At 52.9% G+C, this 25243-nt stretch overlaps 1 protein-coding gene and 2 long non-coding RNA genes across 3 annotated transcripts in view; 1 reads left to right on the forward strand and 2 right to left on the reverse strand.

The window, feature by feature from the left end:
- KCNK3 (potassium two pore domain channel subfamily K member 3) overlaps positions 1 to 25243 on the reverse strand; it is a 37599-nt gene that overhangs the window by 5206 nt on the left and 7150 nt on the right. The window lies entirely within an intron of this gene.
- On the reverse strand, positions 5260 to 13124 carry LOC141571517 (uncharacterized). The gene is made up of 3 exons (XR_012496282.2): positions 13024 to 13124; positions 9144 to 9443; positions 5260 to 8297 (listed from the first exon to the last, which is right to left on the reverse strand). It is a non-coding gene; the product is annotated as an uncharacterized LOC141571517 (long non-coding RNA).
- LOC141571518 (uncharacterized) lies at positions 13442 to 23492 on the forward strand. Its single transcript, XR_012496283.2, has 3 exons — positions 13442 to 13514; positions 18848 to 19048; positions 21029 to 23492. It is a non-coding gene; the product is annotated as an uncharacterized LOC141571518 (long non-coding RNA).

Below are 25243 nucleotides of genomic sequence, written 5' to 3' on the forward strand. Positions count from 1 at the left end.
GGGGTGTGTGGGCTGCCCTTAGAATGGGTTCTGCTGGCCCCCATCACAGAATCCAGCTGGTGACAGTGCCAGGGGCCTGGACAGCTGAGCTGGTGAGCCACCGTGCCTGGCCCTTCCATGCCTCAGCAGGGTGAGAACAGATTGTGCTTGCCAGCTCAGCCATGGCAGCCAGACCACAACTCACCTCGACAGCTGGGCAGGCTCCAAGCCAGAGTTGCTTCTCATCCTGTCCTTCCCTGTCCCCCAAGCCGGCAACACACAGGATGTGGGGGAGGGCATGGCACTCTGGACAGGGCTGGACAGGGATTGGGTAGCATGGACCCCAGGTCCAGCCCCAGCTTGACCACATGCTGGCTGTGTGACCCTGGGCAAATCCATCCCCGTCTCTGGACCTCTTGCCTTGCCTGCACTCTGGGGAGTTGAACCACAGCTGTTAATCCTACCTGGCTGCCTGCCAGAGCTGCAGTCAGGAGTAAAGGAGAGACTGGACGTGAAAGTACTTCAGAACCTGTGCAGTTTGTGATAGTAGCAGTGGTGAGAGAAGCAGTGGTGATGGGATCTCACAGGGGAAAGTTGGCCTGAGAGTAGCCCTGGGGGCGGGAGCAATCTCTGTGGGGTCAGGCAGTCATATCCCATCATCAGGGAAAAGAACCCTCTCTCACCACCACCACCACCACCACCACCTCACCCCATGTTTGTTCATAGGCTGTGACTTCCGGCCCACCATCCTTTAGGAAGACCTGGTGCTCACCTGCATTGCAGCCTCACTGCCCATTGTGGGCTGCCCACAAGGCCCCCAGCTGCAGGGGTTCTCTCCCCAATCTGAATACAGCCCACGTCCCAGCAGACATGACGGCCACCTTTCCCCCAGTGCTTTCCTCACAACGTCCTCCTCCGTGCCTCTGGCTGCCCAGATCCTGAGTGCCCTCATGCTTTTCCCATCTCCCAGAGAAGTGACAGCTCTTTTTCTTGTCTGGCTCCTGTTGAATTTAGTGATTTTCAAAGCAAGTCGCCCACTGAGGCTTAACCAAAGGCTCTTACCAGGCCACAGCCTCATGCCCCACTACAGCCACTGTCCTGTCCAGGTTGGCCCCGGGCTGGATGTGCCTTACCCTTGGGGTCAGATGTCCCCCAGGGCCCACTGTCACTTCCTACCACAGGCTGAGGCTTAAGGTCTTATCCTTCAGGTACATTTTTAACTTTAATCTTCAAAAACTTCCTACGAGGTCATTATGATGACTATCTCCATTTTATATTTAGAGTAATGAAGGCTGGAGAGTCTTCGTGAATTGGCCAAGGCCACTAGGACTTTTTGACTCATTGCTCCTTCTGATGCCTCAGAGCCTAGGAAAGGTGACCAGAATGGGAAACAGGCCCTGAGAGGGGAGCATTCCATTTGGACCCTCATCCTTGGGCACTGCGCTGAGCTGGACATTGCAGAAACGGCAACCGGGGTGCAATGCCCAGGGAATCAGATGCTTTTCCAAGTATCGGACCCAGGGTCACCATGCCCCTGCCCCTTCGCCTGTTCCATTGTCACTAGGTGAAAGGACAAGGGAGCTGTGAGGACCTGCTGACGTGGGCGCCCAGCGTGGAGGGGTGCCAGCTGGGGTGGAGCCACTCCCAGGGGACCCTGGAACTTCTGGGAAGTAATTGGGAGTTTGGTAAGGCCTGTCTGCCTGCCAGCGGGCCTGCTGCCGGCCTGGTCCTTGCCCACGTCAGGCTTGGGTTTATGAGGGAGAGAGGGGCAAAAGGTAGTCCCCCTCTTCTCCCTCTGTCCAGCCCTGTGTCTCTGGGTGAGGGGCTCCATGTGTCCTGTGTGTCACTGACACACAGAGAGGCTGTGCTCTGGGACTGGTTCTTTGAGGACGCCCCCTCACAGTATTCGATGGACTGACTAGTCAGAGAACTTGCCCCAACCATGAGACTCTAGCTGCTGCCTCTCAGAGCGCTGACCCGGGCTGTCCCTGCCCCTCCTCTCCCAGCCACCCTGTATGAATCCACTGAAAAAACAAAGGTTCTCAGAGCCAGACAGGCCCTTAGTGATCATGTGGCCTCGTCCTTATATTGTACAGAGGAGAAAATGGGGGCCCAGAGAGGGAAAGTGAACTTCTCAAGGTCACCCAGCTGGTGAATGGCAGAGCCAGGACTGTAACCCAGGATACTCAGTTCCAAACCCAATGCTCTATTCTCTGCCCTCTGGCTCAGCATGACCAAACTTGACCTGTTCATTCAATCAGGGCCCAGCAGTTCCTGAGTGGGAGCAACTCAGCTAAGTGATAGCCCTGGCACCTGGCTGGAGGCATGGACTCTACCTGCGGAAGCCAGGTGGTTGGATATAAAAATTAATTACGTGGTTGGTCATAAAGATTAATTACAAACATTTTGGGGCAGCAGGAAAAATGAGAATTGACATGGGAATCTTGGGTGTCAGTTCTCTTCTCCTCCTGGCGTTGCCAGAGGGCTCAGAAACTGGCTGGAATCCTGCCTTCCAGGGACGTGCAGAGGGTTGGGTGTCATCGTACCTCTTAGCGGACTTTCTCTCCCTGTGGCCTATTTCCTTCTGGTCAAAACACAAGTAGCCAGTCTTAGCCCTTGGTAATGGTCTTGGCTGGACTGGGCTCAGCTGCGTGCTCCCCATTGATCTCATATGCCCACTGGCCTGACCTTGTACTCCCGGTCTAGCTGGCCACAAAACCACAGCCTGGGGTGGAAGAAAGAGCATGGGGGTAGGAGGCAGGAGATCTGGGGGTCTGACTTGGCCCTTACTTGAACTAGCTTCGTGCCTTTGGCAAGTCGTTTCCCCTCTCTGGGCCTCAATTTTCCTCATCTGTAACATGGGAGGATAGGGCAAGATAAAAGGTTCCTACCTTTTTTCTTGCTATGGATGCCTTTTGTGATTTTTTTCTGTTCACCCACCCTTTCATAGAGCCTAAATTTTGAACGATTATAATTATGAAGTTCAATACATTGATCAGTACAGTGTAGCTACTACATAGGACATGCACTGAATAGAGAATTGTGATGGCAATAATTATTTTCCCATCAAAGTTAATTAAGAACACATCTGCCAATCACAACTTCTGATTAGCATGGGATAACTGATTCTATGAGACTGAATTAAGTTATTGTTATGTTTTTGAAATAACTGAACATAGATGTTTCTATTTTCCACGGGGGAATTTCTGTGTTTAGTGGTGTAGATGAGAGCACAGCCTCTGGAACCAGATAGTTTTCAACTTTGGTCGAGTTACTTAATCTTGTAAGTGCCTCAGTTTCCTCATCAGTAAAGTGAGAATAGTGATGTACTTACCTCATAGAGTTGCTGTGGGGATTTGATGAATTAGTAGACTTACAATGCTTAGGACCTTAGGATCAATAAATATTAATCATCAGTATGAGTATTTTGGGGAACATGTAGATTAGATGGTCTTTAAAATTCTTTTTGGCATCACCATTCTATGATCAGTGTTTCCCACAGTTAATATCCTGGAATACCAGTTCCATGGACTGTTAGTAACTGTTGGGTGAGAAAAGGGTTGCCTGGCTAAATTAAACTGGAGGGAGGCTGAATTTAACAGGATTTGTTGCCATTTGATTTAAGTGTTAGCTTTATCAGAGCCATCCACGTATTAATGTGCAAAGCCAAAGTTGGGAGAACGCGCTGTTTTCCCACTTATTTGACCTTCTCATGCTTTTGTCACCGGGCATATTGCGGGACAAGTATTCCCTGAAGCAGTTTGGGAAATGCTCCTCTGCAGCATCAAGAACTCTAACGTCCCTCTTCCAAGACTTTGAGATTCTCTGATGTCCCGTCTCTGGTTGGCTCAGCCCTTCTGTAGATTAGACACACACTGCCCTTGGCAATGCCTGGCTGCGATCTGTTTCCTGGTTCCCTGTAGACCTAGTTATCTAGTGTAAATATGGGCACTGGCTGGGCTAATGTTTGCCGTGAGGGAAGATGGATGAGTGACCTGTGGCCTGAGGTGCCCAAAGGCTGAGAACTGTGGGCCTAGCTGGGCTGATACAAAGCTGGACATGCAGAGGGGGCCTGACTTCAGGGTGCTGCCTAGGCCTGGTGAGGCAGCCAGAGAGAAGAAGGCTTGAGGGAGACACAGGTGCTCCAGAGGGGGCTGGGCTCTTCTGTTGCGCTGAGCCTCAGGGGCACCTCAGAAAGATCTGGGAGGACCCTGCCTCCTCAGGGGCCAGAGGCACACACAGGATAGGGAGCTGCCCCTTTGGTCTAGAAGTGGTAGCAGTGGGGAGCCAGGAAGTGGGACAGGAGGCTCACAGGAGCCTAATTGGTATGGTAAAGGAGATGAGGCAGAAAGAAGCTGGCAGCGGTGCCCAGGCCCTCAGGAGGGAGGGAGGAGGCTGCCCAGCTTGATGGAGTTGGGGAGAAGTATAGCCTTCTCCTCCATCCTTTAGAATCCAACTCAGATACCACGTTTTCCAAGAAACTTCCGGGATCCTTCCCAGAGCTGGAGGGGCCTCTTCCCCTGCCTGACTCAAATGCCTAGTGCTTGTTCGATCACATCTGCAGAGTTCTGCAGGGCTCTGAGCTTCTGGAGGGCCAACAAGTCCCCTCAGTGTCCTGCACAAGGCCAGTTGAGAGCAGCTGCTCAGAAAATACTGTTCAACCCAGACGGCCCTGAAGTCTGGGACGTGGATGGGAGAAACCTCCCCTTAGACACCCAGCAGGGGGAAGGGAGGTGGCCGTGGCAGAGGGCCTTTAGTGACTCATATCTCCTACCCTCTCTGTGGCCCCAGGCCCCTGAAAAAGGAGGTCAGCTTCAGGGCCCCAGAAGGAATCCCCCCCTGCCAGGGGCCTGGCTAAGGCCCATGCTAGGCCTGGGAAACCACCAGGGCCTCATGGACCGGAGCTGGGGGAAGGGACCAGTGCACAGAACTGGGTCTGGAGTTTGTCCCCTCCAGGCCAGAGCTCCGGGAAGGACAGCTTTGAAGCACAGTACCCTCCCTCCCTCTACCCCATCCCTTTCCAAGGCCTCTTTTCCCATCTTCCTGGCTCCTCTTTTCAGCTCTTCTCCCCAGTCCCCACCAGCAGGTTCTCTTCCTACCCCTGCTTTCCTCCCAGACTTTGCAACGTACTAGGCCCACTGCTCTCTCTCTTTGAACTCGCTACCATCCACAGGTGCCCCTAATACTCAGATTCAGGGTCCTCTGGTATGGGACCGCCCCCACCACTCCCATCCCCCACCTTCCCCAGGCCCACGGGATTAAGGGAGCTGAGGGGGAGGGTGCTGGTGTCATGGAAAATCCCTGCGGCAGCCAAGGTCAGTGTTTGCAGACACAGCCTGGCCTGGAGCCAGGCCTGCCTCCCTGGCCAGCTCCCGCCGGCCTATCCCAGAGGCTGGCTTTGCACAGGGGCCCTCAAAGGTTCCCCAGGGTTGCTGGTGCCTGAGGCCAGGGGCTGCAGGAGCAATCAGCTCTGGAGTGTGGGAGACTATATGCAGTTCAACTCGCTCATTTTATAGATGGGTAAACGGAGACTCCAAAGGGGGCAGGGACCAACCTTAGATCATAGGGAATCTGTGACAGAGCCAGGACTGGAATCCAGTGCCTTCTGTCCTAGCTCAGTCTTTCCTGTAGAGGGGGGCATCCTAATATCTGTTCTGGCAGGCCAAGCAATAGTGAAGGCTGTTATAAACTTCCGTTAAATCACAGGCTAGCTTGAGGTTGGGCCAGATTTGAGGCTGGTGATGGGGACAAAGTATCCAATCAGAAGATCAAACCATGGTCAATCCACTTTCTGTCTGAAAGTGAATCAGAGGAAACATCTCAGTGGAAACACTTTGAAACCGTCAGTGCCCCACACAAAGAAGAGGTCATTGTTATACAAATTATGTGAATGCATGGCAACAGAGGGAAATGTTTTAGGAAGAATTTAAGACAGGGGCTGAAGTTGGGCTAGAGGTGGAGAACTTCGGTTGGGGTATCAGGAAAGGCTTCATGGAGGACGTGGCCTTTACCCTGAGCTCTGAAGGATGGATGGAAAATGCAGGGTTTGGCCAGAGAGGAGCTGCTAAAGCAAAGACACAGTGCTAGGAAGATACAGGGAGTTCTAGGGGCAGAGAAAATAGACCTGTCTGAGGCTGGCGGGCATTCTCACAAATGGGGGGTAGAGGGGACGGACACACTCTACCCCAGGCAGCTTCATAATCTGCATTAAGAACCTTAGAAGTGTGTCTACCCAGTGACCCTGCAGTGCCACTTCTAGGAATCTCTACTGGGAAAATAACCAGAGATTGGAACAGAGATTTATGAACAAGGGTGTTTATAGCAACATTTTCATTGTGAAAAATTGTAAACAGTCCAAATGTTCACTGATAGGGTTTGGTTAAACATATTAAGGTATATTTATGTGTTGGAATATTGTGTAGCCATTAAAGTGCTGTTTTTGAGGAGTCTCTTAATTACACAGAAAACCACCACAGAATGTTAAATAAAAATGGTAGGATGATACAACCCATTATGTGTAATGGGATCCCACACTAACTCTATAAATATAAAAAATTTATCTGTACACACACACATACACACACGCAGAAAGAGAAGCTGGAAGGAAATATACGAAAGAGATCATAGAGTTTATCTTTGAATTATGGGCTTATAATTTAATTTTAATTTTCTTTGATATATTTTGTTTTCTACAAAAATGTATTACTTTTTAAAGTAGAAAGTAGTATAACCCGCACAACAACAAAAATTCTGGTTTTCTTGGAGCAGAAAACTTCACTAGAGTAGTGACGGTGGGTAAGGTGGGCACGGGCTATGTGTGAGGTGCTTTGAAGGGGAGATGCAGGAATTCCAGTCTTAACTTGAGGGTAATAAGAAGCCACTGCTGGCTCCTGAGTAGGGGAGGGACATGCCAAAGAGGTACTGAGACGGAAATTCCTGGCATTCCGGTGGGGCATGGCCGTGGGAGATGGGCGACTCATTAGAAGGCTTCTGCATGGCCCATTGTCAAGTGCACAGTAGTGCACTGAGTTAAGGAGGCGACAAAGGAGTGGAGGGGGAATGGAGGAGAGGGGAGGGAGGAAAGAGTAGACACGGAAGGTGTGAGATGCTCTTGCCTTCGTGGGTTTAAACCGCAATCTCCATGACAGCAGGGGTTTGTTACGACTTTTTTTTTTCTTTTGTTAATGACTCTGTTTTCCAGACTTAGAGAGTGCTTGGCACATAGCTGGCATTTAATAAATCTATGTTGAATGAGAGAATTAAGAAGGGGAGGCATAAAAGATGAGCCTGAGGGTTGAATGGGGTGGAGACAGAGAAGATGGACAGAGCGTGAGGCCCCGAGCAGGCAGTGTCTAAAGAACAGGGCAGCAACCCAGGTGTCCTGGGCAGGGCACCGACCTGGGGCCTGTGGGGTCTGTTCTAGGCCAGCCACTGCACCAGGTGGCCGTGGCCTGTCTACATCCTTATGACCAGCTGGACAGGACATGTGTGAACTCAGAATTTCTAACACATTAGATCTGGTGGGGTTTTAATTACACGAATACACCAGGGACAGCCTGGCATTGAGAGGAATTCTGTAGCACAATTTCAAGTGAACTTGGCCATCTCAGCAGATGGCCAGAGATGCCAGTACTCCTTTGTGTGCTTCCTGAAAGGTTGGGTCTGTAACTCTGGCATCTGGCTCGTCTGAATCCTACACTTACACTATCTGGTGCTTGCTGTTTTGTCCATGGAGGAGAAGCAGGTGCATACTGGCATCTCCTTGTCAGATTCCCCTAAAAGGGGCTGAGTTGCTCTGAACAAGACCTGTTGGATAATGTGGGCAACAGTGGACAGCCCAAGAATTCCCTGTTGGCTGCATCATGTGTCCTGGAGCTGAGCCTAACCACAGCCTGGTTGCCTGAAATCTTACTTACCCTGCTGACAGTATTACAGGGGTGGGGTGGGGCCCAGAGGGGCCAGGGTGCACAGAGTTAAAGAGCACCTAACCAAGAGTTGGAGGCCAGGCATCCATCTCAGCTCTGGCACTACCTTGCTGGAGGAGAGGAGTTGGCTAACTTTTTTCTGTAAAGGACCAGATAGTAAATATTTAGGTTTCACAGTCCATTTTGTCTCTTGCAACTAACTACTCAACTCTGCCATTGTATCAAGAAATCAGCCACAGACAATATGTAAATGAGTGGGTGTGGCTGTGTTCCAATAAAACTTTATTTATAAAAACAGGTGGTGGGCCAATTGGCCTAAGGGCCCTAGTTTGCTGAGCCAGCTGTAGGGCCTTTGTTAGGCATGTCAGCTCCCTGAGCCTCAGATTTTCTTACCTATCAAATGAAAAATTAAATTAGAGGGTTATTTCCTTTTCTGACAAGTTATATTTTAGGATTTAATAATTTTGCTAGCTCCCTGTTCCATATACGATTCACAGGCCTGGAGGAGAGGGGTGAGTTTTGAGCAGGATCTGGAGCCCAAATATGCCTGTGGGATTGGTACCCGCAGCTCTTTGGAAGGCCACGGCTGCATTTTCACGTTTCTGGACACTGCTCATGCTTTTCCCCCCCTCCTGATGGGCTTCTACTTCTTCATCAAAGCCCATCTCAAAAGTCACCCCCTCTGGGAAGCCTTTCCTGATTAAATGCCACATCTGGATGGCCGGTACCCTGGTTCTCCAGCTCTGGAGACTGAGCCAAGTGGCTGGGTGACTTGGACAAGGCCACACATGTATATGGTAAAGCCATGCCTTTCTAGGCCAAGTTCTGCTCTTTTTTGCCACTTCTCGGTGGCCTCCAGGTCCTCTGTCTATGGCCCATCTGAGTGCGATCTTCATGAATAGCTCTTAAGGCTGTCCTGGGAAAGTTGTGGTGTGGAGAGGCAGCTTGACAGCTCATTCCCTGTCTGTCAAAGCAGGTGCCTTCTCCAGCTAAGATTCCTCCTCTTTCCCATCCAGGCCCTTCTCCCAAGAGGCTCGGCCTGAGAGTCATTCCGAGCCAGCTGTGGAATTGGGGAAGTGGCACCAAGGAGGCTGAGGGGGAGGCAGGGGCCCCAGGGAGGCTGTAGCACTTGGCTGGTCTCAAGAATATCAGCCTGGAATATAGTGAGATGAAAATGGCTTCGTTCCCTCTTAGCTTGTCTTAATTAATTAATTGAACAAACATTTCTTAAGTACCTACCACTTTGTGCCAGGCACTTGACTAAGTGCTGGGAGAGGATGCAGAAACAAGGATGGCTCAGTCTTGCCCTCTGGGAAAAGAGACAAGCCAGTGGGCAGGTGAGAGAAGACTGTCCTTGAAGTAAAGCCTTGCTGCAGGGTGTGCTGAGTCTATATGCCAGCGGGGCCATTGTGTGACGGCGGGACTGTGGGCACCCAGAAACCAGAGGGAGTCAGAGGCATAGCAACCTTGCCCGTGCTTCTGTGGCTGGGAGCTTGGCATGCTCTGCTCCCGATGGCCTCCGCAGATGGCTGTGGATACCTGGAAGCATTGTTCAGGGTGGGTGTGAACACCGAGCTGGTGCACAGAGCTGCTTGGCCCTGGTTGTCACTAGAAATTGGATGAAGGTCACTGTCTGAGGCCATCCTCTCTTCCTCTACCCACCCCACTTTTTTTTTTTTTTTTTTTAACCATTTACTACTTTTTTAAAGTAAGTGTTTTAGAACAATTTTAGGTTTACAGAATTATTGTGAACACCTTCCTTTTCTAAACACTCACCACCTCCCCTATGTGGACACGTTGCTGGCTGCTGTGTCCCCATCTCCATCCCGACTGCCTTCTCCCAAGAAGCCTTCCTCCTGCTCCGGCCCCGCAAACATCTCCATCTCTCAGCTCTCCACACAGCATCCCTCTCTGCCGCTCACTCGGCCTCTCTTGGCAGATGCTGCCTGGCGTATTTACCCATCTCCTTATGCACAGCAATGTCTCCGTAAGCAAAGCTCCTTTTAGTTAAGTCCGTCTGTGCAGAATGTGTGTGTGTGGGGGGGGTGCTGGCCCAGGGCGATGCTGGACACTGAACAAGGTGTTTGTACGGGAGGCAGTCAGGGCCCAGACCTGGTCCCCTGAGTGGGAGGCTTGCCTCCTGGCCTCCTCTCTGTGCAGCTGGGTCTCGGGTGGCAGGTGGGAAAGGGGAGAGGATGGAGTGTGAGTAGGAAGGGGAGAGAAAGGGAGGCCAGAACAGAGCCTGTGCTTTCTCAGCTCTTACTGCCTCTGCTAATAGCGGCAACAGCATTAGATGATCCAGAGACCCTTATGTCAATTTTCTCGAATTCTCACTGTGACCTACAAGGTTGGCATGATTAGGTCCATTTTGATGAGGAAACTGAGATTACTTGTCCAAGGTCAGACTGATAAAAATGGACAAAGCTAGGATTCAACTTAGATGTTTTGACCTTATAGTCCAGGTACCTTCAGGTGCCCCGGACCATCCACGTTGTTGATAGAGCCTGGTATCTAGCAGGCCATCATCCTAACTCCACTGTAAGTCCCTAGGGCGGAATCTGGGTTCTAGAGGCTTGGTGCTGTGTGGACAGTGGATGTTTAAATGATTGGAGGAGAGAGAAGGTGTCCTAATGGCGTCCCTTCAAAGACGCTCTCACTGAGCCCCTCCCCTGCATTCTACCAAGCTGATGAACCCAGAGGTTGATGGCCAATCCTTTCTGTCCCAGGAAGCAGCCCCCTGGAGGTCTCTTCAGAGATTCCTGGGATGTGTCAGTATGGCTCAAAGCCAGGCAGCAGGAGGTGAGAAGAGGGAAGCTGAAGGGCAGTGGGTCAGGGCCCCGAGGGAAGCCGTTTTTTGTGGTGGACATGTCTAGGGTGGCCGCCCCTTCCTGCCTCTTTGGATCTGTCCTTCCTGCAACAACTCTAGTCAAGAGTGGGCCTAGGCAGCCCCTTTGTACCATGTGACCTTGGCCCAGGCCACAGTGGATTGAACCAGGGATGGATGTCTGATCCCAGAGAATCCCAGCTATCAGCTGCCCGGAGCCAACCAGGTTGTCTCTCCCAGTGATCAGGGGCTGAGGGGCTGGTCAGCTGTGGGGAACTGAGCTGCTGGGTTACAGACACTCAGGTCCTAGCGGGGACCAGGGTGAGCCAGAGTCACATGCATGTCAGAGTTACAAGGGAAGAAAAGCCAGAGTGATGGGGAACAGCGGAGAAAGAGATGGTGCGGCCTGAGAGGCAGGGAGGGAGAGGCCTGGGCTTCTGACTGCTGGCCTTCGACACTGGCTAAGTGGGGCTTTTCTTTTCTAAAATCCCTTTTACTTGCACTGGTCCAAGGGGGTCCTTTGCCCTGGCTAAGTTCGGGCCACTGCAGATAGAGGTGCAGGGCTCCCAGCACGGCATCCCAGGTGTGCCGGCAAGTGAGCAGCACCGCAGAAGGGCCCTGGCTGGGTTGCAGGGATCCATGTGGACACTGCACTCTACAGTGTTTAGGAGCTTTCCCATGCATCCTAGCAACAGCCCTGTGCAGCCCGCTGGGCAGGGGTGGTCTCCATTCAACAGGAGGGGACAGTGAAGCCTGGAAAGGTTGGTGTCTCATCCAAGGTCACAGCTCCAGAGCTGGACCTAGGACCAGGTCTCTTGATTCCAGGCCTGCTACTTTTCCCACAACACACACTGCCTCTCTGATCCCTTATCTAGGGAGCTGGGTGGCCCTGGGGTTAGAAATACATTATATAAAATGCCTAGTACAACACCTGGCATGTGGAAGGTGTCAGGAAGGAGGAGCTGTTATTAATTTTATTATTTTTTAAAGCACAACACTGAGCTGCCACTCACTACTCAGAAGCCTTCCTTAGCTCCCCAAGTGTTCACAATACAGTCTGGGGGTTTCCTGGTCCGGCACATAGGCTGGCCACCCACAGCCTGACCCACCCCCTACCTGGCCTTCTCTTTCCTGATTCCCCCAATACTTCCAGTCCCCTCTGTTCCAAAGGTTCTCTGCACTTTTTCCCACGCCTCTGAGTGCTTCCTCGTTGGGGCTCCCTGGACTTCCCTCCCTCATCTCTTCAGCCCTCCAAGGACAGCTCCAGGGCTGCCTTCTCTGGCACACCTTCCCGTCTCCTGGCTGGGAGAACGGCACCTTCTGCCCTCACCACTCTCTGCCAGGTGTGGTGAGGGCAGAGGCTGCATGGAGGTAGGGCCCTCTCCCACTGGCCACCTTGTCCAGTATCCACCGTGGATTCCCAGCAGATGCATGAAGCCAGTCTTGATGGATCGGTTGGGCTGGGTGGGCAGGCTTTGGAGCTTGTGTGGCCCCTGTCTCCATCACCTGCTTCCCCATTCTCCTTTCTGGTCATGGCCAGTGGCCCAGATAGCTCTGGGCTGGCAGGCAATTTGGCAATAGATGCCAAGAGATGTGAAGGAGGCTTTTCTTAGGCTCAACACTCTCCCCAGGGCTCAGGAGCTCTGATGGTGTAGGTTGGCATAATGCCCAGGAGGAGAGGGACTCCAGGCAACAGGGACTTCAGCCAGGACCTTCTCTCCCTCTGAGCCAGCCTCCACGTGTGTCCCCACTCTCCACCACATACGCTCACTCCAACACCCCACATGTCCCCCACGGTGACCTCTTGGCACAACTTCGTCCACCATCCAGGGCAGAGAGTACAAGAACCAGATGGTCTACGGGGTGGACACACCCAGGGAAGCAGGAAAGTCTGCACCTCAGCAAAGGGAGAGGGATCCCTCCCCAGCTCACCACCTACCCCCACAAGACCTGGCCTCTGGGCCCTGCTTTTCCTTCAAGTTCCACGCCATTAGGTCTAAAAAAAGCCACTAAATCCATCTCCTCCCCCCTGCAGCCTCAATGGACCCAAGCGACTCTTCTTAGAAGCTAAGATCCCACCACTCTCCATGGAAACACACTTGACTCAATCCTACGCGCTGTCCATCAGAAATGCCCCTTAGGCGGAATGAACGACCAGAGCTCAGGCCATTCCTGCTCAGCCTGTTTTCAGTGGAGACAACTATCAGCTGTCCCCATCCGTGGGGACTCTTCCCTTCACACAGAGACATGGAGGCAGACGCTCATTCCCCTGCCTGCCTCCTGCTCCTGACTCACCCTGGGTTTGCCACCTCTCTTCTGACCTCTGATTTCCCAGCCTTTTCAATTTTCTCTGCCACTCCACCGGCCTTCCAAGCCCTCCATCCGCTCTGCTGTTCACAGACCAGAATCAGATGAGAGACTGGCAGGGCCAGGGTATAATAGGAGAATGACCTCATTGCTCCTATGGCCTATAGAGGCTGCCTATTTATGCATTGGTGTCCTGAACTTGCTTTTTATGGTGCCAAGAGCTCTAAGCTGGGCAGTGTCCCCAGGATCCAGGCGGTCTCCTCGGGACCCAGCTTTCTCTAGCTACTGCTTATAGTTCTGCTATGCCTCCCTCTCCCTCCCCCAATCCCCTTGTGGAATCTGGTGGGGGGTGGGGTGGCTTTCTCTGCACTTGACTTTTGTCAAATGATTAAATGCCTCTGTCACTGCTCACTCCTTCTCAATTCAAAACAATACCAGCGGACCTTTATACAGCGCTACTATGTGCCACACTGTTCTAGGTGAGTTAATCCTCTAAAAACCCTATTCAGTAGGTACTATTATTATCCGCATTTAAAGACGCAGGAACTGAGTCACAGACAGGTTGATTTGCTCAAGGTCATATAGCAAGTACATGGCAGAGCCAGGACTTCCGCATGTGTCTTCTATTCTCTGTGCACTTTACTCCCTTCCCCCTTCTCCCGTTTCAGAGGAGGTAAGGCCTCCCCTCCCAAAGCTGACCCCCTAACTGCTCTCTGCACCAGCCCTGTGCTTTTCTTCCTGGAGGCCCCTCAATGGAGGGTATTTTCAAATTGTCGTTTACTAGCTTCTCGTTATTGGCCTCAAGTCTTTGAAGGGAGGGAGCCAGAGAGGGAGGAAGGGAGGCAGGCCCGCCATGTCCTCCCATTGGTCTTGCTTTCCCCCTCACTCATCAGGCTGTCCTCACTTCGCTCACTAAGACTGTTCTCACCAGGAACATCAGGAATGTCCTGAGTTCTAGACCCAGTGCCCTGTGGGCAGGGCTGCCCTGGCTCCATGGCACGCTGGGAGAAATGAGAAAACCTGGGCCCCTCTGGGTGGGTGCAGCCCCTCGCAGTGCATAGCTTGGTGAGCAGGCTGGATTTCCGCAGCCCAAACCCCTCGGCTGGACTCTTCTGGACAGTGCACAGCCTGGACAGTCACACATGGTGGCCTCGGCTGTTGGCATCCCCATTTCCCTTCATACTCTGGCCGTGCTCAGGCCTCATGGCCAAGCCTCCTCCTCTCTGGTAACTCCACCCTCCTGCTTCCCACTGCTCCCTTGCAGTTTCCCCTGCTGCCTCTGCTTCGTTCCGCACCCTGATTGAAAGAGGGGGCCAAGACTTTGCCTGGGGTGCCCTGATGCGGGCTCCAGGGAAGACAGCAAGACCTCGCCTCCAGCTCCAGTCCATGCTGGATCTCCACTCACCACCTGGCTGAACCATGACACCCCAGCGTGCCCTGCTCACCTGAACGCATCTCCCACCCTCCCCCCGCCCCGTCCCCTTGCCCCACCATGCTGGCCTTCTCCGTGCTGCCTGATTTCTGATAATGTCCTCATGCCTCAGTCAACCAGGTGGACACCTTGCCTTTCCCTCCTCTTCCCCCACATCTAGCCCCGGCCATTCCTCCTTTCCTAGTCCTGCCCTTTCTTTCTGTTCCTTCAGCCACCACTATGGGCTGGGCCCTCACCCTCTCCAGTCTGGACTTGGGCTGAGGAACTGTTGGGAACTTGGGCAGGTCCTAACTGTTAGCCCAGCGTAGCCTCCAGTCCCCTCACCCCCAGTCTTCCCCACACCTACTTCCAGATTATACTCCACTCTGCACATGTCACTCTTGTGCTCAAAAATCTTCCATGACTCCCCATCGCCTACAGGGAAAGAAGCTCCAACTTTCAACCTGCCTTTCAACATCCTCTACCATATGTCACACCTCTCCAGCCTTAGCTATTGCTATGTACCATACCCTAGGGTTTCAGAGCTAACTTTTGGCAGTGCTTTTCCACAGCTAAGCTCTCTGAAGGTTGCCAGGGAGGAGTGGGGGGGGAAGTGCTGGGGTAATGTGGGTCTGCCCACGCTTCCCCCTGCTCTCCCACCGCCCATCCCAAGCTGAAGTCTTTCAATGGCCACCAGCAGCCTAACAGCTGCCCTTCACTCAGGGGGCCTGGATTAGAGTTCAGCCAGACTGGAAATGTGGAAGGTAGGTCTCAGGGCAGGTGGATAAGGGGCGAGGGGGACAGAGGAGTCTCTCAGAATGGGAGTCACTCACCCAGGGAGAAGGGCCTGGCTTGACAGTGGGGCAGCATGTTCATAGGGGGAGTTAGCCCCAGTACTCCTTTTTATTAGTGCAGCATTTAGCGTATCCCTGATTTTCCAGTGTTGGACAGTCAGAGAGGCAAGTATCACTATCACTCACCCCACTGAGAAATGAGAAAGCTGAGGCTTGGCCAGTGAGGTGACTTGGGCCAGGATAGACATGTGGGAGTTTCCTGGGGGTCCCCTGCTGACCCCTAGCTGGACCCAGGCTTTTGGCACAGTAGGAACCTCCCTGGCCATCCAGTGAGGGGCTGTTAACTCTGGCACTCACTGGGGGCCCTGAAGAGGGGGGGCATCTTGCCCTGTTCCATTCCTGGCCCAAATTGGTACCAACACCTGGGAAGGGCAGCCGGCCAGCCATGTGCCAGTGTTACTTTAAAAATAAACCAGGGAAGAATGAGAAGCTTAAAAATAACCCTGGGGGATGTGTGAGGAGCTAATTACTACTGCAGCCCCCTGTCAGGTCTTCAGGGCGTCTGGCTGGGCCCGAGGAGCCTGCGTGCTGGGCCCCCTCTGCTTGTCTTTTCTAGTTGGGAGCCTGGTACCAGGTCCTCCTGGAGCAGCTGGGGGCTGACGGGGCCTCCGAATCTGAGAGAGGAGCTGGAAGTTGCTCTGGGCATCCTGGGCGGTCTCCCTCATCATGACCAGGATGGGGAGGCCGAGGAGTAAGGGGGACACCCGCGCCAGGCAGAGAGCTCTGTGCCCCAGCTCCTGACAGGGCTTCCCTGCCTCACTTGTCTCTGGGCCTCACCCATGACGCCCCACTGGAGTCACTCTGGCTCCAAAAGGGACTTTGAGGTCCTGAGTGCCCCCCTCTTCTCTGAAGGGCATGTGGTGGTGGTAGCTGCCAGGTGGCCGGTTTGGCCCATTACATCTCCCTATTTAGGACTCCTGCCACTACTTGTCATGTGTATCATTGTCGTGCAGGGAGGCCTGTGGGGTCTCTGCTCCCGCTCCCCATACAAGAACGCAGGATATGGTGAGGCCAAAAAGGAACACCCACGGAGCCATAGGTAGGGGAGTCATACCACTACGGTCTCACTGGAGGCTGGGTTCTCTGGACGTGCGACCTGCTGTCCGTTTTGTCTGCAACCCACCGACGACTCTCTTTCACTCTCCTCCACTCTCCTCGGCTCTCCTTCGTAGCCGCAGCAGTTATATTAGTGGCTAATGGCTCAATGGCTACAGCTGACGGCCAACCAGCCCCAGCTGACGGCCATCTACTACCCGAGCCAGCACCCCTCCACGTGAGGCCGAGAGCCTATAAACTACTTTCTGGGGCTCTGCCCCCACAATCATTCTCTTGAGAAGAACTTTGAGGCATGTCTTGCCCCAAAGTTGCATGGTCCTTCTGGCTGCCCATGTCTGGATGCCTCTGCAGTCAACCCTGGCCTGCCTCTGGACCCTCAGTGCTGAGCAGGGGCTGCAGGCTGGCCATGCCTGCAGAGTCCCTAGGCTCTTCACAAATGGCAGTCAGGGAGGCAGAAGCCACACTCCCCTCCCACAGGCCCAGTCTCCCCCAAGTCTCTCGGAAACTTGTAAGTCCCCCACCTTAGTGTGAGGACATCCTGCTGTGACTGGGGGTGGGGTGGAAACAGGGCCCAACTGAGGACATAGCAGAGTACAGATATGCAGGATCAAAGAGAAAAAGCAGATCTTTCCTGGATGAGGGAGGCAGGGGCCAAGACTGCTGGAGGCTGACAGAAATGATCCAAGGACAAGGACACATGGGGAGAGACAGAAGGGGTGTGGGAATACGCTTGAGGAGGGGCAGGCAGAGTGGGCAGTTGGGGCGTAGGGGCCACTGCATGATGAGCAGGGGCTTTGGGGGCCAGACAAGCCGAGACTCGGGTCCTTGGCACGGTTCCCTGAGCCGATAACCTTGTTGGGCCTTGGGCCTCATTTGCATAATGGACAGAATGATAATTAGGTCATGACCCCTGCAGGAGGAGGTTGGGGAAGCATTTGTGAAACTGAATCTGGGGCTATGATATTGTTCATTCTCTCCCCTGCCTCGCCTGGAATCTGGCTCTTCTGTTCCACCTCAGCTAGACAAACACAAAAGATGCCCCTACCACTCTCACCTTCCTGTGCTCCTGGAACAAGCTGTTGAATGTTACGCTGTTTTCCTGGTCAGTGGCCACCGTGTTGCCAAACCCACTGATTGTTTCTCGGTGCTCATCTGACTTGATGTCCTAGCAGCAGCTGGTAGTGGATGGCTCCCTCCCTCCTGAACCACTCCCCTTAGCCTCCAGACACCCCACTTTCCAGGTTTCCTCCAGTCTCCTGGCAGCCCCCTGCCTTGCTCAACCTCCTGAGATTGGGGCTGGCCCTGGGCTCTTCTCTCCCAGTCTCCCCTCTCCCTAGCTGATCTCAGCTAGCCGCATGACTTTAAATACTGCTTCCATCTGATAACTCTCAAATTGATATCTCAGCTTTGACCTCTCCCTCGAGCTGCAGACTTGTCTCTCTAACTGCCTTCATGGATTTGTAATACGCGTCTCAAAATTAACCTCTGTGTCTAAAACCGAAGACTTCAGTCTCATCTCTTTATCAAACTCGTTATTGTCCAGGTTTTATTTCCTATCTCAGAAAACGTTTACGCTCCACCCAGTCATGCAAAGACCACCCTCAATTATCCCCTTTGCCTGACTCCCACCGCCCTCCTCTCCAACACATGCGTCAGCAGGTGGGGCCAAGTCTTCCTCGCAAACACATACTCAATTCACTGTGCTCTCTACCTCCAGGGTCTCCATCGGGGGTCCAATCCTCCATCATGCTCTCTTTCAAATCACTGAACTGCAGCCTGGCTGGTCTCCCAGCTTCCCTCTCATTCTATAACCATCTGACCTGCACAGAGCAGCCAGAGGGAGCTGGTAAAAATTTAAGTCATATCACACCACAACCCTGCTTAAGATTTTTCAGTGAATTCCATCACACTGAGAGTAAAATCCCAACTTGACTGTGGCCTCCATGGATCTACAAGATCCTGCCCTTCCCCGCCTCCACCTCTTCGCTCAGTGCGACGCTGCCGACCGCTTTCTGCTCCCGTTCTTCAAACATGCCAAACTCTAGCCTACCCGGGACCGGGACCTCTGCATTTGCTGTTCCCTGCTGGAAGGCTCTTTTCTGATCTTTGCATTACACAGCACCCCCCCCCCCCCCCCGGAAGGCTCCCCAGGATTGCCCATTCCCCCCACTCCATCACTTTCTACCACATCCTCTTGTTTTACTGACTCCTGGTACTTACTTCCATTAAGATAATGTTTTTATTTGTGATCATATAATTTAGTTTATTGCCTATCTGCTTCCTCTGCAATGTAGGTACCATGAGGAGAGGGGTTGAGTCCTTGGAGCCTAGAATGATACCCGACCTGAGGAAGATGCTCAGGAAAACAAAGGGAATGGAGGGACGGCGGTGTGGGTGGCGGAGGGAGTGGAGAGTCAGGAGGCCTAGGTGGAGGACTGGCTCTGTTACTGAACTGCTGGTGTCTCTCCCTAAACCCTAACCTCGGTCTCAGGCTCTTTATCTAGAAGAGAGAAGGATTGGACTGAATCAGTGATTCTCAAGGAATCTGAAAGATCCCAGGTATTGCTGTAATGCCATCCACTGCCAAGTGCCAAGCTGAGCCTTTGTTCTACATAAGCATGCCAGTGTCCACATCCTGAACTGACCCGTTCCAGCTAAAGGAAGATGCTCGCCGTGACCTTCAGTTGGCCTGGTATGCTCTGCTATGGGTGATCGTGTAATGTCCCATAAACATTTTGAGATAGCAAACCATGATGAGGACCCATGGGGCTAACTCTGGTCCCTCAGAGGTCTAGCAGGTCACTGGCCTAGGTGGAATGTCAAAGGTTGGTCCATGAGCAGGACCTTAGCTCCCAGTGCCCTGGAAGCCTGCAAGCTAGCCTAGGGCCTGGATTGCAGGACTGGCCAGCAGTGCAATCACCCTGGGCCGGCTCAGGTCCAGAGGCAATCTGGGAAGTAAGACTGTCTGCCGCCTTTCTCTGGGCTCCCCCCCACCCCACTGCCCCCCACCACCAGAAAGCGCTGGCTGGGGTCAGCCTGCTCTCAGCACTGCTTCCTCTCACACCCCACCCATGGACTACTGTGGGAGCTGCCAGCGTGAGCGGCTGCCCTTTCTGGGTGGAGGCTCCTGCATTCCAGCTGTCCCAGGGGCTGGGGCAGTGGACTCGCTCTGCTGATAATAAGGCCTTGGCCACAGTTAGAAGGGGGTGACTTGGAGGTCTTGGACAGAGCTCTTTTCTTGGGATTAGACACAGAGGAAGTCCCTCTAGGGCTCAGCCAGCATGGGGTGAAGTGGGGACAAGAGTATAATTCTGGGTAGTGTGCTTCTCAGGAAGGGCTGGAAGAAGCAGAGGCCAGGAGTAGGTGCAACAGAGGCTGTCCGAGCTGTAAGGGGCTCGGACCTCACCGGCCCAGTCTCTTGCAGAGAAGCCTAGGGTGGGATGTGGCTTGCTGTGGGTCTCATAGCCAGGTAGGAGCAGAGAAACAGTGGAGGGGGCCGTGTCCTCCACTTTCCTCGGCTCAGCTGCACTAACTCATCAGTCACAGATGCAAGAAAAGGTACGTAGACACCTCTATGAATCCACTGGACAATCCTGAGGGGCAGGCAGGGCAGATCAGGGCTTCTTCGGTGCCCTGGGAAGATGAGAGTGCTTAGGACTCTGGAGCATTGAGTTAAGCACAACCCCAAAAGGACGGAGCTTGCTTGCCACAGAGTTTGGGTCCTGGTCTTTCTCCCTGGCCCCTCCTGGAAGTAGACCAAGGACCCAGAGCAGCCCCAGAGGGTCTTGCTCTGTCTAATCCTCATGGTGGCAAATCCATGACACAGGACGTACTGAAGAGAGAGTCACACTGGCTCAGCCCGATCAAAGCACCCCCGTTTGTTCTCAGGTGAGTGATCTCACATGGCCGAGGAGCCTCCCCTAGGCTGACTCCCTTCCCTGGGCTTGTTTGAGAGCAAGCTGAGAGTTAAAGCCAAGAAGGGGAGGCACAGCTTGTCCCCAGCATCCCCACTGAGACTCTCAGTGTCTTTCTCCTCTGGGGCAGCAGACATGACCTTCTCCTGGGCCACCCACTGACTCCTGCTGTCTCTGCCACCTGGCTCACTACAGGTGCTTTGGCTTGCGAACTCCAAAAATTCTTCCTCAGATGCCACTTGAATGTTTCTTAAATACCAAGGAAACCCAGAAAGAAGGTGCTATCTGCTGGCTAGTGAGTGGCCAGCCTCCCAGCTGTAGAATGCTGATCTTAAGAAGCTCTCTTCTCTCCTGAGCAGCCCCAACCTGGTTGCAGATTCCTTCACCTGGGGAGTGTTTAAAACTTACAGCCTCCTGGGTTTAGTGCAGATATAATGAGTTAACTCTTAAGGGCCGGGCCCTCACACCCATTGCTCTGGCCCAAACAACTGACTCTATTGGGACAAGATTCCTACTCAGGAGCACATGGGAGCCATCTTACCTGCCCCCCCAACCCCCAACACACTGGTGAGCAGGTGAGTCACCCCCAAAAAGGCCCCCTCTCTCATTCACTGGCTACTCTTAAGAACCGTCACCCTGTTCCCATTTCTAGTTTAAGGTTCCCATTCTGTCCAGAAGGATGGTGTTGACAAGTGCATGGAACTAAGGTCACTCTGTGACAAACTGCCCCTAACAACACTGCCCTTTGCCATCCACAGGCTGACGTGCGCTTCTACGATACACCATCAAATGGGAATGACCCATCATCAGCCCTTGTGTTCCCAGGGGGAAAGCTCGGTTTCCGGATTGGAAGGTCTGGATGTGATTCCTGCTCCCACAGTTACTGACTCTGGGTTGCAGGAAGTGATCTTATGTTCTCAACTTCACTGGCAAAGTAGGAATAATGATACCTACATGTCTGGGTTGTTGTGAGGCTTAGGAGAGATACTGTAGGGTTGAGTGCTTTATAAATCAAGTGCTGTGCATGCTTTATACACCCCTGTTCTACTACTTGCCAGCAGTGTGACTTTAGGAGCATTTCTTAACCCATCTGAGTTTCAATGTCCTCATCTTTAAAATGGGGATTATAACAGTGCCACCCTCATTGGTGGCTGTGATGATTCAATGAGGTAATGCATGTAATGAGCTCAGCCCAGAGCTCATAATGGCAGCCTGATTCATGACCGTGGAAAGCGAGGCAGCTCCATGGGGAATGGCTGCTTCCTGTCAGGTCTAAGATCTGGATGGAGCAGTCGAGGGAAGACCTCTCTGTTGCAAAGATCTGAAGGTAACTGTCGGTCCCCTGCCTGACCCCAAGGCCTTGGGGTGCTTCCCTGTGTCCCAGGAGGACTAGACCTATCTCAGAGGAGAGGCTACCTTCTGTCTGAGAGTCTGGCGTCCCTGTCTCTGGGCTCCTCCACTAGGGGCCTGACAGTTTGGGTCTCTGGAAGGAGCCCCCCAGAGAGTCCTGTGGCCCTCAGGCTGGAATGTGCCTCTTAGGGTATTTCTGAGATGGTTATTTCTGCATTGGAGCTGTGGTCAGGACAGGCCCTGCACATTCCTGAAGAGGGACACTGAGTCCACACCAAGCCTTGGAGCCTCGAGCAGAGATGAAGGGGGTCCGAGAGTGGGGGCCTGCGGCTGTCCATGCAGCGAGTATCCACAGGACATCACCTCTTTCAGCTCAGTGCTGTCCCAAGAGCTTCTGCACACCGCCCATAAGACTGGGTTTGGTCTGGGCTTCAGAGTGGACTGTAGCCCAGAAAAGGAAGTATGTAGGTAGGAGGGGGTGAAAGCACTCCCTGGGGGCTGGCTGAAGTGTGCCTGGTGACCAGAAGAAGGGAGGCAATCAGGGTACAGGTTGTCATTATGCTCTGGTTCAAATGGCATCGTGGGGGCACCCACTAGTTCAACTGGAGTGATGAGGGTACCCATTGATTTAACTGGGGTCATAGAGGCACTTAGTGATTCAGCAGGAGTCATGGGGGTGCCCAGTGGTCAGGATCCAGGCAGGAAAACACAGGCTGAAGCCTGTCACTTCCCTCTTCCAGTGCCTGTCAAATCAGTCTATCCACCAGAGTCTAGCAGTCAGTTCCCTCCAGGGTCTGTTCCCAACCACCTTTCCTTGGGCACGCTCGTGCCCTTCAGTCTGTGTCATGCTGTTCCACCACCCTGCCATCTTACCTACTAAAGTCCTCACTCTCCAAGCCTTCCTCAAGTATCACCCGCTCCAGGAAGCCTTCTCAATCCCTATTCTAGTCATTCCACTAGGATTTAGCATATACACCATTCAACTTGTGGTTTCAGGATTCTGCTGGACCAGAGGCTTCTGGAGGAAAGACCTGGGTCTTAGTTTTCTACTCTTTCAGTGGCTACACTGCCTGACACTCAGAACAGCTCAATGATTTTTGGTAAACTGAACTGAAATGAAGGCTAACGTTGGTCCTACTTCGAAGGTGACCCAGAGGATCTGCAGCCTCCCAGGACATTCCCGAGTCTCACTTTGGATACTCTAACTCTCCAGGCGGCCCCTTTAAAGATCAATAAATCAAAGCATCTCAGGGTTGGGAAGAATCTTCAAAGCCGTTTATTACAGCCCCCCAGTCTGACACATGGGTGGTGTGATGATCTTTTTGATGTGTCAACTTGGCTCAAGTCTCTAATTATTTAATGAAACATTAATCTAGGGGTTGCTGTGAAGGCATTTTGTAGCTGTGATTAAAGTCCATAATCAGTTGTCTTTAAGTAAGGAAGATTATCCGAGATAATCTACGTGCACCTGATTCAATCAGCTGAAAGGCTTTAAGAGCCAAGCTGAGGCTTCCCTGAAGGAGAAATTCTGCCGGTGGACAGCAGCTTCAGCCCATGCTGGAAAGAGCTCCAGCCAGGCCCTCCTGATGGCCTGCTTTACGGATTTCGAACTTGCCTACCTAGTCACTACTGTCAACTCAGCCAATTCCTCATACTACATCTCTTAATGCATATCTCATATTGGTTCTGCTTGTCGGTTGAACCCTGATGTATACAGGTGACCTCTGCAGCATGCCTATCTAGTGTCTTTTGTATGCTTCCTCTGATGGGGAGCTCACCACCTCCCAAGGCAGCACAGTCCATCATTGGTCAGCTTCAACTCTAACAAGGTCTGCCTTATATTGGACTTAATTAAATCTTTTAATGGACTCTACGTACCAGTGCTGGTTCAACCCCTTGCGCCCAATTAGCCCAAGGTTGTTTTTTTTTACCTTTCAACAGCCCAGCAAATATTTGAAGGTAGCCCTCATGCTCTGCAGGCCTGCTTTCCCTAAGTGTCCTTCATTTGACATGCTGCTTCCCTCCTCTGAATGTTCCTCAGGTTGTTGATGTCCCTCTTAAAATGTGCAGACACATGTGGCCTGACAGGTCTAGCAAAGAGTGGGCTTTATCCTGCTACCTGCATTCCATACTCTAGCCGGCACAGGTGAGAGTATCTGGTAGCCACAGGGCCAGGTGACCTCCATGGGCCTTCGCTGTCTGGATCCCAGCCCATGAAAGAAGAAATGAGCCTGAGCCTCTTCTTCTCATGGGGGCTGGAGGTGGTGCTGCCCCTGGGACTTTGAGTAGATGCCAGTTTCCCACTTTGACATTTAATCGCTGGGGCATCTGTTCTCCATAGATCTAAGCAACTTCCCTGGCAGGCGGTTAGGGAGGAGGAGAGCCGAGGACCAGTGGATTCTTGTTTGCAGGCTTTCCTGTGAGACAAGCCTTTTTCCACTTCCCTTTCCCCCACCCACAGTGATGGTACAGCACGTGGCCCCACCAGGCTCCATGGCTGGCTCCCATGGAGCAAGCCACAACCCCGCTCCAAAACTTAGAGAAGGGTCTACCAGCTCTCACATTCCACAACCAGATTCCTAAGGATTTTTCCAGCTCTAAATCTTCTTGGTCTTAAAACCACGGTCCACATGTCTATTCCCAGAAGTCAGGTCTCCAGGTTATTTAAATTTTTGCTACTCAAAGTGTGGCCCATGGATCAATAGTATCAGGGACCCCTGGGACCTTGTTGGTAATGCAGAGTCTCAGGCCTTGCCCGGGAGCTACTGATTCAGAATCTGCATTTAAATGCCATCAACCAGGTCATCCCACTGCACACGACCGTTCGAGAAGCATTAACGCAGAAAATTCTGCATTGCTGAGCTAGCCTACTTAAGTTCCCCCTGTGGAACACCTCCACTATGCAGATGGGAAGACTGAGGCACACAGGGAAGTATCTGCTCCTCCCATGAGTACAAGGGAAGGGGGGAGAGAGAGAGAGAGAGAGAGAGAGAGAGAGAGAGAGAGAGAGAGAGAGAGCGAGCACTGGAATGATTTGTCTAAGGCCTCTCAGGGGAGAGAAAGAACCCTGTTTCGCGTGCCCAGGCCAGGCTCCTGCCTTGTATTCACAGCAGCCAGTGGCCCCCTCACAATGGGGTCCTTAGGTATGACTGGAGGAAGGAGGGAGAAGCAGGGGTGGGAAGTTGGCCCCAGGCTGGCAGGGATCCCAGGAGGCCATGGGACCGGGAGGCCTGGAGCTGTGTGTTCTAGGCAGCAGCTGAAGCCAGCTATAGCAAACGGGAAAGTGAAGGTGTGACTTGGGGCAGTAGCTCAGGGTGGGGTGGCTCCAGGTGAGCAGTATGTCTCTAGGAGCCACCTGGGAGCTGCCTGAGCATCTGCAGTTTCTGGACAACGAGCAAGTGTGGGCAGGCACAGAGGCAGTGGTATCAGCTTGGCTGTTGACGCCTCTCTTAAGGGCCATGACAGGCATTTGTCATATGGCTCTCTGAGGACCAGAGGCTAAGAGACAGGTCAGAAGGAGGTGCAGGGCAAACAGAACAGGCCCGCTGGCAGCTTGCTGTCTTTTCTAAGAACCCGTGGGGGGCCCAAGAGCATGGAGTAAGGTGTCAGTAAACAAGGCTCAA

This window comes from Rhinolophus sinicus, chromosome 2 (genome assembly GCF_057876585.1).
Source record: "Rhinolophus sinicus isolate RSI-liver-muscle chromosome 2, RSI-T2T, whole genome shotgun sequence".
Taxonomy (NCBI): Eukaryota; Metazoa; Chordata; class Mammalia; order Chiroptera; family Rhinolophidae; genus Rhinolophus; species Rhinolophus sinicus.